The sequence below is a fragment of the Onychomys torridus genome, chromosome 7 (genome assembly GCF_903995425.1).
Source record: "Onychomys torridus chromosome 7, mOncTor1.1, whole genome shotgun sequence".
In the NCBI taxonomy this organism is placed as follows: Eukaryota; Metazoa; Chordata; class Mammalia; order Rodentia; family Cricetidae; genus Onychomys; species Onychomys torridus.
In genome coordinates, this window is record NC_050449.1 from 57,877,226 (window position 1) to 57,896,434 (window position 19,209).

General features: G+C 50.6%; 1 protein-coding gene across 12 annotated transcripts in view; it reads left to right on the top strand.

The window, feature by feature from the left end:
* The first annotated feature begins 4,644 nt into the window (after positions 1–4,644).
* The window catches only part of Megf11 (multiple EGF like domains 11), a 322,995-nt gene continuing 308,430 nt past the window's right edge, over positions 4,645–19,209 (top strand). For all 12 annotated transcript variants that reach the window (XR_004945398.1, XR_004945399.1, XR_004945400.1 and 9 more), the window contains exon 1: positions 4,645–4,838. The gene's annotated coding sequence lies outside the window, so the exon portion shown is untranslated. The remainder of the gene's footprint in view (positions 4,839–19,209) is intronic.

Sequence of the window (19,209 nt, forward strand, 5' to 3'; positions counted from 1 at the left end):
TCATTTGCTCCCCAAAGGGGTTGAGACTCACAGGTTGAGAACCACTGTTACAGAGCCGCTTCCTCTGGGCTTCATTCTAGTCCTTCACCTCCTCGTTTCTTTTTCTGAAGAGAATTTTTATTTATTTATTTATTTGTGTGTGTGTGTGTGTGTGTGTGTGTGTGTGTGTGTGTGTGTGAGAGAGAGAGAGAGAGAGAGAAAGAGAGAGAGACAGACAGACAGACAGACAGACATACCATAGTCCCTGTGTGAAAGACAACTTGTGGGAGTTGGTTCTCTCCATCATGTGGGATTGAACTCAGGTCACCAGGGTTGGCCACAAGCATCTTTCTTTATTGAGCCATCTCACTGGCCCACCTCACTATTTCTTAGTGGGTATGAAAATCACGTGATGTGAGTGACCATTTTGGGTTGTTGTGGGTTGTTGGGTTGTTACTGCTTGGTACGTGTGTGTAGTACATACGGCCCCGTGTGTTGATTTCGTCTCTGTACCTCACAATTGCCTTGGACACCAAAGATCCCGTGGTCTCATAACGCTGAGGGGGCCTCCACAGGTGGCTGTTTCTCAGGGTTTTGTGCACGAAGTCAGCTCCCAGAGCTGAACACCTGCTTAGGTTTGACCCTTGTCCTTTTGCTGGTTTGACCCCGGTCCTGCCCTTGAAGTGCAAGGGGACACTGCAGTATTGAGGAAAGACTTCAAACAAGTGTGAGCTCCGTTTCCGGCCCGCTACTGCCTTTGTGGTTCTTACAGTCTCGCGTTTCCCTTCTGGAAAGGGGGAATGATCACGCTAGCCCTACAGGATTGCTGTGATGTTATGTGTATATTTTATTAATTTATAAGCATCTTAAACTTTTAAAAAATTACAGCACACGTGTGGAGGCCAAAGTACACATTTCAGAAGTTGGTTCTCTCCTTCCTCCATGTGGGCCCAGGGACAGAACTTAGATCGCCAGGCTTGGCGTCAGCATCTTTACCCACTGAGCCATCTCACTGGCTCAGCAAATTGTAAAATCTTATTCTTTTGATGAGGCAAGTCCCATGCTAGGCTTTGTGGTAGATCTGAGAGGGTAAGATGTAGAAAGCCCTAGAGTCAGGTGGGGGTGACAGAAATCCTTCTCCAGTGCTCTCTGGTGTCACGTTTTGTCTGAAGGGTTCAAAAGTCCCAAATGTTCTGAAGTTTGCCTTTCTTTCCTTTACCCAGCTGTTCCACAGGTCTCTGGGTGTAGTTGGGCTTTTTTTTTTTTTTTTTTTTAACTCTTTGGGGGCCCACCACCCAGTTCCCAAATAAATACACAGAGACTTATTATTACTTATGAATGCCCGGCCTTAGCTTGGCTTGTTTCTAGTCAGCTTTTCTAACTTAAATTATCCTGTTTCTCTTTAACTGCATTTTACCTCTGGGTTTTTTTTACCTTTCTATATTCTATATATCTTTCTTTCCTTCTTACTCCATGGCTGGCTATGTGCCTGGCCCCTGGCGTCTTCCTCTTCTCTTTTTCTCACTCCCCTCTTCTTTCAAGCCTAGATTTCTCCTATTTATTCTCTCTGCCTACAAGCCCTGCCTATCGTTCTCTCTTGCCCAGATATCGACAGTTCAGCTCTTTATTAGACCATCAGGTGTTTTAGACAGGCTTAGTAACACAGCTTCACAGAGTTAAACAAATGCAACATAAAAGAATGCAACACATCTTTGCATCATTAAACAAATATTCCACAGCACAAACAAATGTAACACATCTTAAACTAATATTCCACAACACCTGGGAGTCCTCGATGGGTTCCTTCTTGGGGTTTTGAGAGGGTCTCTTTAGGAAAGGAGAAGAGATATGGAAGATGGAAAGCATGAGGGGCCATCTCAGTTAGGAAAAAGAACACTACCCCTTTCCTGAGCCCTGGGCACCCCTGTCTCCTGGGACTTATTTCCAGGAAGGAGGACTCATCCCAGCTTGGCTGTAAGAGTTTTGACCTCTTCCCTTCCCCTGTTGTTTCGGCAAAAAGGTAACGTCCTGTGGTCCCCCAGAGGACAAGTGACAGACAGCACAAAGACTTGAGCTAGGTGTCTGACTCCAGGTCACTCAGTCAGCTCACAGTGTCCCTTTCCCATTTCCCCAGGTAGAGCATTACACTTCTGTGTATGTATTTAGCTACTGTGTGTATGTGTCTACTAGGGGTGTAGCTCAGGTGGTAGAGTGCTTGCCTAACATGCATTAAGTCCTGGGTTTGATCCCTAGCACTGTGGAGAACCTGGATGGTGTCATGCACCTGTAATCCTAGCACTTGGGAGATGGAGGCCAAAGGATCAGAAATTCAAGGTCATTCTTAGTTACATAAGAGGTTCCAGGACATTCTGGGAGTGTGAGCTTTTGGGTGACAGGTGGACTTTTGCTTCAAGTTTTACCCTTAGTTCAGTAGCAAAGTCTTAGATGTTACAACTTCCCAAATAAACTTACAGAAGTTGGACCAGGCCAAGCTCTGTAATGCCTCTAGCATGGCCTTCTGCGAGCAGGTTCTCCTGGCAAGTGAATGATGGATTGTGGGTTCCCGCCGACCCCGAGCTGACTCCCAGAGATGTTTGCTAAAAGTGCTTCTGGCTCTGTTGTGACATGTGTTCTTGGAGGCCTGCCATCTGGGCAGGGAAGGTCCAGCTTTATAGATCCATGCAGCTTTTTAGAGTATGGCAGAAAACCAGGCACCCTCCCCTACCCCCAGCAATCCTTAGACACACGATTCCTGCCAGTGTGTGAGTGCAGCAGAGGGATGAGAGGGCGGGAAGGCCTGCTTTGTGTTGCTTTTGAGTACAGTGCTTATCCAGAAAGACCCATCCACCTCCATGAATCCATGAACCCACTTAGAAATGGGTGGCTACCACCCAGAAGTGGGGGTGAGAGGCAGTATAGAGGGGCTCAGAACCCAAGAGCGAATGTGAAGAGGACATGCAAAGCCTAGTTTAATTTTAATCAAATTAATATTAATTGCTGACAGTGGCCAAGTACCACCACTCACCGTGCCAGGAACTGGGCTTTGGACTATCCTCCCAGGGCTTATGGAACTGTTAGTGTTCCCATTTTATAGGGAAACTGAGGCCAGGGGGATTAAGTGGCTTTTTTTCCAGTGTCACAATCAGTGGTGCTGGCCTCCCGGTGTGAGAGGCGAACACCCTGCAGGGCTATGGAGATGGGAGCTCTTTCAATGTCTAACTCAGCCTCTTGATTGTCACGTGGGGAACTGAATATACCAGCCAGAAAGTCGGTCCTGCACAGGAGGGCCAGCCCCAGAGAGGGGGTACAGGTGCAAGTGTTCTGGGGTGCAGGATTTGAGGAGGGTGGTGCAAGCGCAGGACGCTTGTTGGCTAAGTGCCTCTCACTCTAGTCTCAGGCCCCACCACAAGCTCTGCTTCTATGTTGTGAATAACAAGCCCTGGCATCGGCTGTCTATTTGATTTGATATAACAAGGCAAGGAACTGCTAGGGGTGTTTTTGTGGAGTTTTGTGGGGCCTGAAACCCCTACGTAGAAAGATCTCACCTCACACAGGGTGCCACCGGAGCCTCAGGAGTTATGGCTGAAATCAGGCTTGCAAGCCTAATCTGGTCCTTCCAGAGCAGGGTTGCCTGTTGTGGGCCAGTGGGAAAGCGGGTCTCCTCTGTCTTCTCTGAACCCCGCTGGGCTGAAATGGGCAGATGACAGCTGATACTCTTGGGAAAAAAATCTGGTTCCTCAGACTGCATAGGAGCCTGTGCCGAGTGGCTTTTCTCAAAGCCACAAATATGCCTGCTTTATTGGCACAATTCTTCCAGGCGCAGGCCACCTTTCCCCAAATGTGATTTGAGATCAAGGGAAGAAAGCGACATCCCACCACTCCCTTTCTGGCAAGCCGGGAAGCAAGAGTGAGCCCCTCACATGTTGGAGAGGGGTAGGGGTGAAGGGGTCTTCTGTGACACTCTTAATGGGCAGTTGTCCCCATCGCCTTGCCAAACTAGGAGTTCTGTAGTCTAAGGTGTCGCAGCAGACTGAAGTCTTCCCCGTGGCTCTGGGTGCCGTGACAGGCCTCTGGCACCCTGTCTTTAACACGCACCCCCCCCCCCCCCCAACTCCGGTTTGAAGCCCTGTCCCAGGCCGCAGGAAGCAGAGCTGGTCTGACCAGCCTTTGGAGTGGACCACAGCATGGCAAGTTCTTGCTCTGGGGCAAGTCTGCAACTTCACCAGGTGGGGCTGGTTACAGCCAGTTCTGCACATTGAGTTCTTCGCTTTTCTTGCCTTTCCCGGGTCTTGGTTCCCTTCGATCCTGGCTGGCTCCCCGATCCGGAGCTTCTAGAAAGAATAGGGATCCATCAGGGAGGAAAAAAGGGGAGAAGGGAAGAGAAATAAGAGATAGATTCGAGGGTTTACAAGAAAAGAAATACAGAAAAGAGGGAGCGGGGGGGGGGGGGGAGACCGGTAAAAGAACGAGAAGGGGTGGATGCAGAGTAGGGAAGTGAGAAGAGAATAAAAGAAGGAAACCGGCAGAGAGAAAGCCAGAAAAAAGAGCGAGCAAACGCGCGCGATCGCAGGGTCTGAAAAGACCAAAGAGGGAGGAAGGAGGTGGGAGGAGGAGGGAGAGCGCAGAGGGGAGGGAAGAGGGAGGGGCCGAGGGACGCAGGGGGTGGGGGCTGCCGAAGCAGCAGTCGCAGCCGCTCCAGCCTCCTGCTCGCTCACTCGCTCTCAGTGCCCGGAGCCGGCTGCCCGGCTCGGGGCTGTTCGCAGCTCCCGCTCCTGCCGGGGATCCTGAAGCCTCTCCGGCTCCGGGGCACAGGACCGCGCGACCGGCTGGCCCGAGCCCTGGGCGCGCCGCGGAAGCAGGTAGATGGCTGGGTGGGGTCCGCGGGGACTAGGAGCCTCGGAACACTGTGGGTGCATTGGGCCGGGGATGTGGGTTCCAGTCCAGGGGAGGGGGCTTTGCAGCTCCAAGACTAACTTTCCACCAGCTCCGTGGATCGCCAAGCTGCTCCGGTCGGGTCCGGGCTCTGGAAGGCGAGTTTGGTGAGGGGCAGAAGGTGGATGGCTGGGCTTGCGGGAGCGCCTTCGGGTCCGTGCGAGACGTGGAGAGCCCCGGGGTGGGCCAGGCGTGCGTCCTCCGGCCGCAGTCAGGACGCAGCGGCCGCTGCCTCCACGTGCGGGGAAAGACCTGAGAGTCGCGGTGCGGGTGTCCGGGAGAAGGAACCTGCCAGCTCTGCACGAATCTGGGGACTCCGGGTCCGGAGCCACCCTAGATGTACCAGACTTGCGCCCCTCCCCGCATCTTCCCAGCCCGGGAACGGTCGCAGAGCTGTGGGGCGGCGCGCTGGTCCCCGCGGAGCCCAAGCCCAGCCTGTGCCACGCGCAACGTGGGTTCACTTTTTTTCCTTATCCCTTCCCCCACTACTCTCTCTGAGGGAATCCCGGATGCTCTGCCGTCCTGTGGGTTGCCTCTGGCGACATCCCTCTGACCCTCGGCGGCGACCTCAACACCCAAAGTTAAAAGAGAAGCGAGTCACTCCTCCTGTACTCGTGGGTGGCTGTCCCGAAGTTCCTAACTTCTCTCCCAATCGCAGGCGGTAGTGTTGTAGGTGGGGACACGGGTGGTCCTCGTGGCTGCCCTGCGCGGCCACCTTCCTCTTAGACTTGATTTATTCTCTTAATTTTTAGGGTGGGGAAGACTTAAAAATAGGTAAAAATCGTTCCTTTCGGGAATCAAGGTTGCTAGTGGGACGGAGCCACCATCCGTTTGCAGTCCCCGAGAGCCGAGTGTCGGCGTAGCGGGTACCGGAGCCCTCGAGCCCCAGCTGCTTTTTCCTGGATCTGACTCCTACGCTCCATCCCACTGTCGCCGTGTCTCGGGATCCGTCCCTGCGAGCCCCCGCCGCGAAGCCAGTCAGCTTCCTTCCAGGCTGGTGATGCTCTCGAGAAAAACCGGTCCAAGTGACTAGGATCAGTAGTAGCTCCACTCTTGGTCCCTCCAGCGGGTTGGAGGATGCTTCCCGGGAGCTAGGGCTCCTGGCCATATCAGCTCTCTGTGGCTAGGGTACTTGTGCCCGCCGCATCCGCGCCCATTTCTCTGCTGGGGGAAACTGGGGTTAATGTCCTGACCAGGTGGTGGCGTGCAGCAGGCGGCCGGGACTGCCTGAGCCTGTCCCGGGTGGCGTTTTGGCTCCCTGAGTTGAGGCTGGATTCGCCGACCCACACCGCTTCCCTACTTCCCTCGTGTCTTTGTTGGACTGCAATCTGAATTGGTCTCAAGTGAGGCTTAGCGCAGGTAGAGGCAGCAAAAAACGCTGGAGGTCTTTGCATAGAGGCTCCCCTACTAGCCGTTGCCCCGCTCAGTAGGTTGGATTCAGTGCCCCAGGGCATTGACATTAACCACCCCCTAGCCTAGGATGCGGCTTCACCTTCGGCTCCTTTGGCGGATTTCCCTGTGGTGTATATCAAGCACCGGGCTTTCGATGTTTGCTCTTATTTTGTTTAAGCGGCTAGAAATCGAAGCCACAGTCCTTTCCCATTTCTTCCCATTCTACAGACTAGCCTACTGAAGCCCAGAGAATCGAAGGGACTGGCTTAGAGCTGGCTAAGGGTTAAGGGGAAGTAGTCCAGTCTTCCTGCCAAAAGGCTGGGGACCTTTCCCAGTTTTCTTTACTGACCTCATCACTTTCTTAGCGCGAGGCAGGTGTTCCCAGTTAGGCCACCGCACTGCAGAATGAACAGGCTGGAGGACCAGAAGTTGGGAGGTTAGAGGCAGGACATGATACCCAGCATCTTCCAAGAGGAGCCATGTCTACGGTATGCAGAGTTTGTGCCTTCGCCGGGTCTGCTTTTAAGTGCCCCAGACCTGGCTCTCAGGTGGCCTGCGTGGCAGACTCGGCAGGCATTCTCAGTGGAAACCATTGTGTGTGTGTGTGGGAGGATCTTGAGTGAGCCTCCAACGTTGCCACTGGAGGTCAAGGACTTTTGCTGCTAACCCCAGGCAGAGGAGCTGCTGGGCCAAGGACTTGAGAGTCAGGGCCAAGGAGAACTCAAGTTCAGCCTCTAGCCCAAAGGTCTACTACCTCTGTGGAAGTGAAAGGTGAGCGTTGGCTCTGAAGGCAGGACTCGTGACCCTAGGGCCAGGGACACAGCCGTGGAAGCTGCTGTTACCTCCTTTCCTCCTGCTCACCCCTCCCCACCCACCAGGTTTCAGGCATTCCTTTGCTTCTTCCCAGCTTTACTTTTAGACTCTAGGTGCAGATGAGATGGCTCAGCCGGGTAAGGGTGCTTGCTGCCAAGCCGGACAACCTGAGTCTGATGCTGAGAAGTTAAAGGATGGAAGGAGAGCCGATTCCCACAAAATTGCCCTCTGACCTTCAGACACTTGCCATGGCATGAACCCTTGCTCCCAGAATAAATGAATGAATGAATGAATGAATGAATGAATGAATGAATGTAATAGAAGCTACATGCTTGAGTATTCCGGGCTTTGGATGAGTTGGGCATTTCCCCTCCTATTTGGTCAGCACTTAGTTCTGCAGTTTGTCCTTGGGCCCGGGGATCTAGCGGTGATCAGACAGGGACAGTCTCCAGCTCATTATTGCTGACTGCCTAGGTCCCACCCCTCTATGCTTACAGTCTAGTTGCACAGAGGAGGCACATACAGAAAGGGCATCTGCAGAACTGTTGGCAATGTAACAGATGACCCCAGCTCCCCCTCAGGTGGCTCAGGGCTTCAAGGTGACAGAGTTTGAAGCAGTGGACTGTGAGGTTTGGAGAGTCTGCTGGTTGCCAGGGGTGACCCAGGACAGCTGTATTGCTGACCTTATATGTGGCACTGGAGAGCTGCCCTGTAGAGTTTCTGCTGGTCAGAGCATGGCTAGTGCATGTTGACAACTGCATAGAGACCAGCAGGTGACTGTGTACTTCTGAAACTCCAGCACCCACAGCTGCTTGGCAAGCTCTGGAGCCCCACTGTACAGATGGGTAAGTAGACCTCAAGTCTGTAGATTGGGACAGCTGTGCAGTCAGATGCATTCAGTTGCTGTAGAATCCAGGTGTCCCTTATGTCCCATTCAAGTTAAAATGCTCTTCTTCCGAGCTGGGGAGACGGCTCAGTCAGTAAAGTGCTTACTGTGCAGGCATGAGGACCTGAGTTCGATTCCTAGAACCCTCCTGAAAAGCTGAGTACAATGCTGTGTGCTTTGTAACCCCATCCCTGGGGAGGCAGAGACAGGAGGATCTGTGGGACTCACTGGACAGCCAGTTTAGCCTAATGGGAGAGTCTCAGGTCCCAGTGAGAGACCCAGTTTCAAAAACAAGGTGGATAGCTCCTGAGGATAACACCTAAGGTTGGCCCCAAGCCCTCTGCATGCACGCTCCCACATGTGCACATGTACCCACATACATGCACACACAGAAAATAAATAAATAAACATAAAAACTGAAGCCCTCCTTCAGAAACAAAACAAAACAGGGCAATGGTGGTGCACACCTTTAATCCCAGCACTCAGGAGGCAGAGGCAGATGGGGTCTCTGAGTTCAAGGCCAGCCAGGAGTACACAGAGAAACCCTGTCTTGAAAAAAAACCAAAAAACAAAAACCTAAATCCAACCAAACAATCAAAACAAACCCCACAAAAACCCAAAGCCCTTCTTTCTGGCTGGAAGACAGTAGGGGTCATGCTTCCATTAGGGAAGGGGTTATAGCAACCCAGCTCCCAGGACACACCCTTGGCTTCTGATTCAGTGGGCCTGGGGTGGCCTTGCTAATTGCTATTCCCATCCAGCTTCCAGCTATGCTGATGCTCTCACTGTGGGAACCATACTTTAGGTGTGGGGAACTGAGGAAAGGGACTGATTTTCCTGGAGACTCTGCTGGAGTGGGGGCTGGGACAAGGCTGTGATATAGCACCTGGGACTCCCAGGACAAGCTTCTAGGAGGCCCCATCCCCCCCACCCCCCAGGTGGCTGTAGAATTAAAGGAATATTTTATCTTCATCAGCACACACACAGAGAATATATTGTCATGTAATTAGGGAATAAATAGGTGTCGCTCGCTCGTTGGCTGCAGACTTTGTGCCCTGTGGCTCCGTGGGGGTTTATTAGAGTGGCGTTATAATTGAGAAGGTGTCATCTACTCCCTGAGCCCCTCATAAAACTTTCATGGCCGGGGTGGTCATTGTCCAGAAAGGTGTGTCTTCTTCATTTAAAAGAAAAGAAAGTGGGTTGGGGGAGGCTCAGCTGGTAGAGTGCTTGCATAGCTTACATGGGGCCCTGGGTTCAAGATTCGGCACTGAACAAACCAGGTATGGTGGCACAGGCCTGTAATTTCAGCACTCAGGAGGTGGAGGCAGGAGGATCAGGAGTTCAAGGTCATCCTCCACTAGGCTGCAAGTTCAAGGAGAGCCTGTCTCAACATCAGGGGAGGGAGAATAGAAGAAAGGAAATAGAAGGAAAGAAGGAAGGGAGGAAAGACAGACAGAAGGGACTCAGCAAGATGCTTCTCCTGAGACTGGACTAGCTGTGTTTCATCTGACAGTTGCCATGCAAGGTGTTCTTAGGGAACAAAGGAAAAAAGAAAGAAAGAAAAATAGAGCCTCAGTGGGGGCACACGCCTCCTTTAATCCCAGCACTCGGGAGGCAGAGGCAGGCGGAGCTCTGTGAGTTCGAGGCCAGCCAGGGTTACAGAGTGAGATCCAGGACAGCCAGGGCTGTTACACAGAGAAACCCTGTCTCTAAAAACCAACCAACCAACCAACCAACCAACCAACCAACCAACCAACCAACAAAAAAAAAAAAAAAAAAAAAGAAAGAAAAGAAAAAAGAAAAAAAAAAGAAACAGCAGCATGATCAGAGCAAGGCTTCCAGTCTGCAGCACACATTCTGGATCTGTTTGTTGACACTGTTTTAGATTTCTGTTTCTGACTTGGCGCTGACTCTTGGGGGGGGGGGGTGGGAGGCCTCTTCCACTCTGTGATGGGTCCATCTACCATGTGTGTTAATTAGGCCCCAAAGAAAAGAATCATAACAGAGTTGTTCTCCCTAAATGCTGGTATTTTTCATCTGGATTCTATTTATTGATTATTTTACAGTCGAGAAGGAACAGCAATCCATGTTTTTATTTCTTTATTTTTTATAACAAAGCTAGCTGCAATAATTATGCAGGCGCAACATGTCTGTTCTGGAGCAGGAAGTTGGAATTCGTTCAGCCTGACTCAAACATTTGGGTGAGATCTAATTGAGAAAGACATTTCAAAGAACAAATATTTAGGAATTTGGACTTGTGCTGGTGGCCTCGCTGGGCCAGTGTGAGTACTTGCCTGTGTCTTGATTCTTGAAGGTGGAGGAAGAGTGGAGGACCAGTGGTCAGTCATGTTAAGACTGCTGTCAAGACGTGAGGTAGAAACTTAGTCCCCTCTAAGTTTCAGCCAGGCTCAGAAAAGGGAAAAATGATACCTTTAGAGATGATGGGAAAGGGGGGTTCAAAATCAAATATAGATAGAATCTTTACTGAATGCCCAACCTTGGGGTAGGCTCGATGACGGTGGGGAATAGGACTTACATATGTCATTTATCTTTCCTAACAGCTCAGGTAGCTATAGAGACAAGAGCCCTTGACTGGAGAGGGTGTCAGAGCTGCCAGCGACAGAAGATCTGAACCCTCCTAGCTGGAACAAGGGACTTGGTATCTCCTGTAACAAAAGGTCTAGGCTATTTCTGCTCCAAGGTTGTTTCTTTCAGTGGCTTAGCAGCAGCATCGAACATCCAGATACATTTTCATCCTCTTTGTTCTCAAGGTCACAAAATGGCTGCAGTGGTTGAAGTGTTGCAGCCTCAAATCTCCTGAGGTAGAATAAGATGGAAGGGGAGTCTTTCCCAGCCTCTGATCTAACTTTGCCTCTTGTCTTCTTGACTGAATTTGTGAGTCCAGTGCCATGCCTAAACTAAGCAGAGGCAAGGGGCAGAGATGTTCACAATTGGTCTAGAGCCATCTTGATGGGCTATTGAATCGCAGAAAGGAACAAAATTGGAAAGGAGAAAGAAGCATTGAGCATCTGTCAGCTACAGAGTTTAAGACCTGGGTTTGAATACTCTCTCCCTTTTTAGACCTCATGACTTTGGGCAAAGTATTTTAACCTTTTATGCCCACAGTTTACTCATCTGCATAATGGGGTTGACTGGGAAGATAAATCTGAGTTAGCCCAAGAACTACATTTGACCAATACAAGACAAGTAGAGGACTGGAAGATTTGACCTTGACCATCAGGGAATGTATAACCCTGTTTGGGAGACGTGGTGGATTCTACCATACTTACTCATCAACAGACAGTCAGAAGGCAGGGCCAGAGGAGGATATATGGCCAGAAAAAGCAACTGTAGCAGGCCATAGAGACCATGCCACCAGTGGGAGCCATAGCAATCATGGCAGGCTTTCCAGGCTGGGGGTACTTTAGGACATATCCCCAGACTCTAGCCCCAAAGTCAGGAAGGTTGAAAGCTCTGTCTGCCTGGTTTATTCTTGCCTTTTCTTTTTCAGTGGTGGCCTGGAACAAATCAGGCTAAAATATGGTCTTCCCGTACAACCACAGACGCAGCCTTGAGACAGGTTCTTTGGCATCTCAGATTCCCTAGATAACTGAGGATGACCTTGAACTTTGAATCCTCCTGCCTCTATCTCCCATAGGGCTGGGATTACAGGCCACCACACATTGGATTTATGTGATTTGGGGGCTCAAACCCAGGGCTTCTTGCATGTTGGGCAAGTGCTGTACCCACTGAACCACAAACCCAGGCTGGTGGTTGATGGTGCTAGTTGGGTAGATCTCACCATCGTGACTCAGAGGCAGCTCTCAGCTGCTCCATCACAGTGCTGGACTCCTGGCTTACAGTCTTACTTGGTTATCAGTCTGGACCTCTTAGGCCATGTCTCAGCATTAACTGCATTACATCATCATCATCATCACTGTCATCACTGTGGGGTTTTTGGTGTGTATCTTTGACATGAAGTCTAATGTAGCCCAGGCTGTTCTCAAACTCATTGTGTGGGTGAGGATGACCTTGAACTTCTGATGCTCTTACCTCTCTACCTTCAGAATGCTGGGATGACAGGCCTGTATCACCTTATCTAGCTTTATGAGATTTTTTTTGAAAGAGGTCTTGCTATGTAGCTTGAGCTGGCCTTGAACTGTCAATCTTCTTGTTTCAGTGTCCTGAGTGATGGGATTACAGGTGTATACACAGCACCAGCTTGGATAATAGTAATAGTTGATGTCTGACTACTACCATGAAATCTGATGTCATCCATTCCTCAGGCGTCTTCCATTCTGGACTCTGTTTTCACTAGCAGAACCAGATTCTCAATGCGTGGACTCAACTTTAGCAACACCTTTTGGTATCCCTGTGACTCCAACATTCCCTTCCCAGTGTCTAAGGACAACCTTTGTCTTTGCTGTTTTTCAGGATCTATCTTTCTGGCCTACATTGGGTGACAACACCAGCCTCCTGTGTTGTCATCCTGTGGTGCAGGGTAGACGCATGGAAGGACACCCTTTCTAGAACAGTCTGAGGGGCTCTATGAAGGAGACAGTGTAGATGTCAGCACAGAGGTGGCTGTGAGTTCTGAACCCATGCTGAGCCCTTGTGCAGTTCTGGGGTTACTGTCAAGCAGCGGGCACCTTTCTGTCTTTTCTTCCTTCACGATATCTCCTAAACAGGGTTACATGGACCTTTCTCCTTACACATCCTCAGAGAACTCACAGGATGAGGCCCAAATCCCTTCACATCTGTCTAGGTCTTATCTTTTCTCTTCCTCCTTTCCTTCCTCTCCACTTCTCCCCTGCTAGGTCCCTCTTCCCACCTCACCTCTGGGTGTTCTGGAAGTACCCCTCCCTTTAAAGCCTGCTTCCAGCTGTCTCCTCACTAAGCCTCCCTAAGCGCTGGTGCCCCCAGTGCTCTTGAAGCATTGACCTCTCCTTCCCTGAACGTCTGTGGTAATTACTGCCCACACCGCACATTCTGTGCTTAACAGGACACTGCTGGTCGAGCTATTCAGCATCATCTCAGGGTGTTCCTTGTCTCTCCCAGTTGGATCCTAAACTTATTGAGATCCAGGATGGGGTAGGCTGGGTCCTTCTTTGTGGCCCACACTGTGGCCAGTAGATGGGGTTGAACCAGGGTCCTATGACAATTCAATGAATATTTGTTTATTTATTGATACAGGATCTCACACAGCACAGACTGGCCTTGAACTCGGTGTGTAGCCACAGATGACCTTGGATTCTTGATCCTCCCGAGTGCTGGGATTACAGGTGTGCACCACCAGGCCCGGCTCTCTCAGAAGATATTTATTGAATTCATAAACTACAGGAATAGATTATTTTCATGAAGAAAATCACTTTTTTACCTACTCAACCTCAATTGAAGGGACTAATTTTAACGAATGCTTCCCATATGTGGAACACACTTTAGGCAGTTTACAGTCACCTTGTAACTATCTGCAAGGGGTCAGGGAGCAGAAGTGGCCAGCAGGGGGCGCCAAGGAGGCAGGGAACCACGGCTGGCCCTTCATCTATTTATGCTTAAACATCTTGTGGACATTCTAGCCGCCCCTGGTCTGCTGGTTTCTGGTCTCATTCTGCACGGTTGCTTTAGTGGGTCCCCAGAACTTTGAACTACTCACTTCAGATTGCCAGCCTCTTGGTGAACACTTTATTTGAGGCAGAAAAGGGGGATGAGGCCAGTGGCTCATGAGGGGAAGACTGAAAAAAGGTTCTCAGAGTCTCTGACGGCCTCAGACGACTGTGAGCCGAGTGGACGCTTTCCTGAGACACCAGGAGTGGAGGACATCTAGCCCAGGAGGGGATGGGCTAGAACCTCATCAGGGTGCTGCGGTTTAGTAAACTCTTGGGTTGCTTGTGTGCCCTAAACCTGTGCTGCCTCCTCAGACAAGGTCTTAGAATGGAGGAAGGAGGAAGAAGGCTCCCAAATCCAACAGCTGGCCTCCAGATGCATGCAAACACAAACACACATTTGAATAAAAGAAGCAAGGTCTTAAAAAGGTCAAGTGACAGGTCCAAACGGGATGGCAACCTTCTAGGGTCTTCTGAGGGAGGGGCTTCTCGGGGTACCTTCCAAAGACTGCTTTGGAGTTGGTTTTATGGGTCCTATCTCTAGGATCGACTTTTCTGCTCTGGGAAGCTGCCCTTCCCTGGCCTGACCTGCCTGCTTTATCACTCTAGCTTAAAATAAATACAATAAATATAAACACCCCCAAACTTTTTCTTTCCTGCAGAGGATGAGCAATAATCTACATATGCAAATAAATGGCATGCCAGCCCCATGAATATTAATTCGGAAAGGGAGTCTGAGGCTCTGAACTACACTCAGAGCCAGCGAGCTGGCATTTTGCAGCCCCTCGGGTGCGCGCTGATAATCAGACCCCATGTTTTAAGGCTGCCCTACTCTCTGTTGATCTCCCTTCTCACCCAGGGCACTTACCAGGCAGGTGGAAAGGGTCTTAGGTGGGCGGGCTTGGGGCTCGGGTGGTGGGTGACCTTCACTCTGGGTCTTTTTCTGGAGTCCAGGCCTCAGCTGCCCTTCTACCCTGGTATGAGCAGGGAGTCACCGGGGACAGGGCACAGTTCTGGGGAACACTGTGGGGTGAATGTCAGGATGTCTACAAGGTGTGAGAGGGACAAAGCCCCCCCCCCCCATGCCTCCCCTCCCAGCTAGCTTGTTTTGCCTCTTATAGGTAACTAGGGACATGGAGACCTGGAGGGGTGGCAACTTCCCAGAATGACTCCGTGCTTTGTGGCAGGAAGCGAGAAAGCGTATTCATTCTCTGCTCTGAAAAAGCACATTTCTTTTTGTGTGTGGAGGAGCGAGTGGGCGGGGTGGCATTTCAAGTTTGTATACTTTTGGGGAAAGAGTCATTCTTTTCTGTGAACAGTCACCCAGGGACAGGTGGCTTCTGAAAACCCCGTCTTGTATCCCATTTGGAAATCATTTCTTTCCTCCTTCAGATTTCCAAATTAGATTACCCACAGACCAGAATTAACAAGTCCTCTCAGCTGAGATGACAGAGCGGGATGGTAGGCCTGTGAGCCTTCAAGGAAGGACCAGGTTGGGGTGGAAACGCTCTGGCCAGGCCGCCAGGTGGGAAGGCAGGGCCTGGCAGGCGTTTCTCCATCCCACTGGAATCAGGAAGGTTCTGAGGGAAACGGGCAGAGAAGAAACACATATACAGCACGTGTCATCACCAAAAATGAGGGTCAGGGCTTAAGCTGAGGGTGTGGCTCAGGAGGTAAGGGCTTGCCTAGCTTGCCTGAAGCCCTAGATTCAATCTCTAGACCTGCATAAAACCAGGGGTTGTGGAGCATACCTGTAATCTCAGCACTTGGGAAGCGGCAGCGGCGGTGGCAGTAGTGGCTGGAAGACTGGGAGTTTAAGGTTATCCTCCTACAAGTGAGTTGGAAACTAGCTTGGGCTACATGAGACCCTGCCTCAAAAAAAAAAATGCTACTTTGTCATGGGTTGGGCATAGTTAGGCCTCTGTTTTCACAACACTCAGGAGTCTGAGGCAGGAGGATCTCAAGTTTGAAGCCAGCCTTGGAGGAGACGTCTCTCTCTCTCTCTCTCTCTCTCTCTCTCTCTCTCTCTCTCTCTCTCTCTTGTCTCGGGCTGTAATGAGCTCCAGGGTGGAGGACTTCACTAGCACGTGCAAGGCCTAGGCTTTCCACTGCTGCAAAAAATAGATCTTTCTCTTGCTCTTTGCTATTGCTTTGGCCATCAGAGCATCACCTTTGGCTTTTATTTACTTATTTATTTTTAATTTTTTTTCAGACAGTGTCCCATAGACCCCAAATGGGCTTTGGACTCCTATGGAGACTGGCCTTGATCTTCCTGCCTCCACCCCTCAAATTCTGGGATCATATATACATCCTCATGCCTAGCTCAGCTCGCCTTTGGGACTCCTTCTTCTCCTTGTCCATGAATATTAAATAATCAGCCCTGCTTCTTATGGCTGCTTTGTGGGTTCAAGTTCCCAAGTCAAGCAGGTGTTTCAGTCATTTGGATCTTTCTTTCCAGACAGACCTGCTTGGCTGCTTTGTATCTGTATATGAGGGTTGTATCTCCTCGGGTCTTTGTAGGTGCTGGTGTCTCGCGGTGTGTTGTGTGTTCTCTATGACTATGTACCTATTATCTGTTTCTGAGCATAGTGTTATGGAAAGGGACGAGAGCCAGTCCCTGTGTGTCTTTGTGGTGGGACTTTGTGTGTTTTTGTCTGTAAGTGGCTGTGTCTCTGAGTGTCATCCTCCTCATGTCTGGACAAATCTCTGCACACATTGAAGACCCAATGTGCCCAGATCTTGCCAGGGCTGGTAAGCTTCTGGGTCCTGAGTCCCCTCTAAGGTCTTTAGATTGTCCCTTGCCCCTTCTTCCCTCCCCTAGACAAGCCTCTCACAGTCCCCAGAGCCCTTGTTAATTGTCCTCTGTCCCTTCCCCTTACCTCCCTCTAGAGTCTAGAGGTACTCTGGGAAAGCTGCTGCTGCTGCTGCTGCTGCTGCAGCCAGGACAGCCATAGGTCATTTGCATTTGTGTTTGCATCTCATTTGCATGGTCCATATAGACTTTCAGGTCGGCTGTTCTCAAGGTAAAATGTAGTTGGCTTTTCTTGAAGGTCATTATAGTAAGCCTTTTTGGCTTTTTATTTTATTCTTTCTGATTCAGACTTTCTTCCCAGAATTAGGGGGAAGGGGGCAGCAGGAAGAAGTTTTAGAAACCTTTGCATTTCTCTCAGCTCCCCCAACTGCCAGGTAAAGGCCCTGGCTCTGTGGGTAGAGGTCCTGGGCTTTGGGAGAGCAGTGATGGAGGAGATGTCCTTATCTCTTGAGGCAGGTGTGGGTAGGGGCCAGCCCAACCAGGGTCTGTCATCTCCTTCTCCAGTTCCCAGGCTTAGTTCTGCAGAAGGAAAAAGCAGGGAAGCTTCACCCCTTACCCTGTTCCTATCTAGATACCAGAGAGACCATGAGCCTGGGCTAGCCTTGGGAAACAAAGAGGATGAAGTGTGTCCTTTCCTTTCCTTCCCCTAACACATAATCGGCCATCTAATGTCACACACAGGAGGTGTTCCAAAGGCTCCTCCAGGAAGGCTACACCCAAGTATAGCCCAGCTCCATGCACTGTGTTCCCTCCGTGGATGTGGCTTCCAGTCCTGGTTCTGCTTCTCATTAGCTGTGTGTGCAGGCTTGACGTTGAGTACCATTCTTGATCACTCTCTGCCATATTGATTGATTTTTGATGCAGGGTTCCTCACTGAGCTTGGAGCTCACAGATTTGGCTCGGCTGGCTGGCCAATGAGCTCTAGGGATCCACGTGGCTTTGCCTCCCAGTGCTGAGGTTACAAGAGTGCACTGCCCTCCCTGGCTCTTTGCATGGATGCTGGGGAATCTCAACTCAGGCCCTCATGTTTGTGTAGCAAGAGACTGAGCCAGGTATCAGTGAGAGACCCTGTCTTGAGAACAAGCTGGACAGGGGTTGAAGAATGACACCTGGGGTTAACATCTGGCCTACATACTCAAACATATACATATGAACATATACACATATAACACCAAAAGAAAAGAAAAGAAAAGAAAAGGATTGCTGTCTGAGAGCAAAGAGGAAGGAGGATATAGGACAAGGAAGCAGGAGGAGCAAAGGCAAGCCAGCCCCAGCTCAGGAGGACCAAAGGATGCTCTGACGAGCGAGTGGTGCTTCATGACTCCACAGCTGCATGTTGAAGAAGGGGAGGGCTTATCTACCAAGTCTTTGGTCCAAGTACCATGATGGAACATTGGCTCCTATTGCCTGGACCTCTGAAATTCTGGCTCTCTCCCCTGGTGGGTGCTGCCTCTGGGTACAAAGAATATTGGACTCCTCTTGGGTCTAGAGAAGGAACCTGTGCTGGAGCACTGCTGCTCTTGAGTGTGATGGAGGCTGTACCAGTGCTGGCTCACCAGGGGATGCTGGGATAGGAGCAGTGTTAGCTGAGACTGTGGCCCTCATGCAGATGGTGGCTGGTGACCTGGGGGTTGAGTGTAACTCAGCAAATTTGGGCACATAACTCCAGAGTCTCATCTGGCCCCCACTAGTCCGTGGACGCACTCATTCTTGGGGCCAGGTGCTGAAGCTGGGCTTTGTGGGCAGGAGCCACCAGCTTGACCAAGTGAGGTGTCTGGAAAGGACCCATTCTTAGGTCTGTGTGACTTTGCTCATAAAGTGTCAGATGGGAGCCATTTCCATAAGTCCTGGCTTTATTCCTAGCTCAGCTGGGGTTGGGGGACTAGAAAGGTTCCCAGTTTGCTGTTGGCAGGGGAGTCTCACTCACGTGGGGGGGGGGAGCTGGCACCCAATGACAACTCACACATTTCAATCAGAGAGAAGACTCTCTCTTGGTAAGCTCCGTCGTGCAGCATCCTGAGTTAGAGACCACCGTGTCTAGATTTGAATCCAGCTCTGTGTTCAAAAGCTGGGTCGTCTTGGTTGAGTGACTCAACAGAGTCCCTCCACGGAGTCTTTCCTGAGTGCCTGAGGTGGGCTGTGATGGTGAAGCAGCGACACCCCCCACCCCCTGTCCCTGTGGGTGGCTAGAGCATAAATAAGTTAGCAGATGACAAAGTGACAAGTGATTCAGGGGACAGAGCAGAGGAAGGGGACTGGTGGGCTGGAGAGGACTGTAGTTTTAAATGAGGTCAGGGAAGGTTTCAACCAAAGCACCCTTCCAACACTGATGTCTTGGGAATGTTGCTCTGTGCCTTAGTTTCCCCATCTGTACATGGTTTGTTCATTTGTTTGTATGTGTATGTATATACATTGTGCATATGCATATGAAAGCCAGACATGGGCATCGAGGGCTTCCTCAATCACTCTTCACCTTATCTTTTGAGTCAGGATCTCTCACTGAACCTGGAGCTCACCAATTGGCCAGACCAACTGTTCAGCAAGCCCCAGGGAGCCTCTGGTCTCCACTCCTCTAATGCTGGGATTATAGGAACACTTCTCTACTTGGCTCTTTACTTGACCGCTGGAGATCTGAACCCAGGTCCTCATGCTTACACAGCCATCATTTTATACACTGAGCTGTCTGTCCTTCCTGCCCTTGCATGGGGTTTATGGTATCATTTGGCACACAGGGTTGCTGGAGGGTCAAGCCAGCTAATCCATACATCAGGTGTGGACCTGGCCTGGCACAC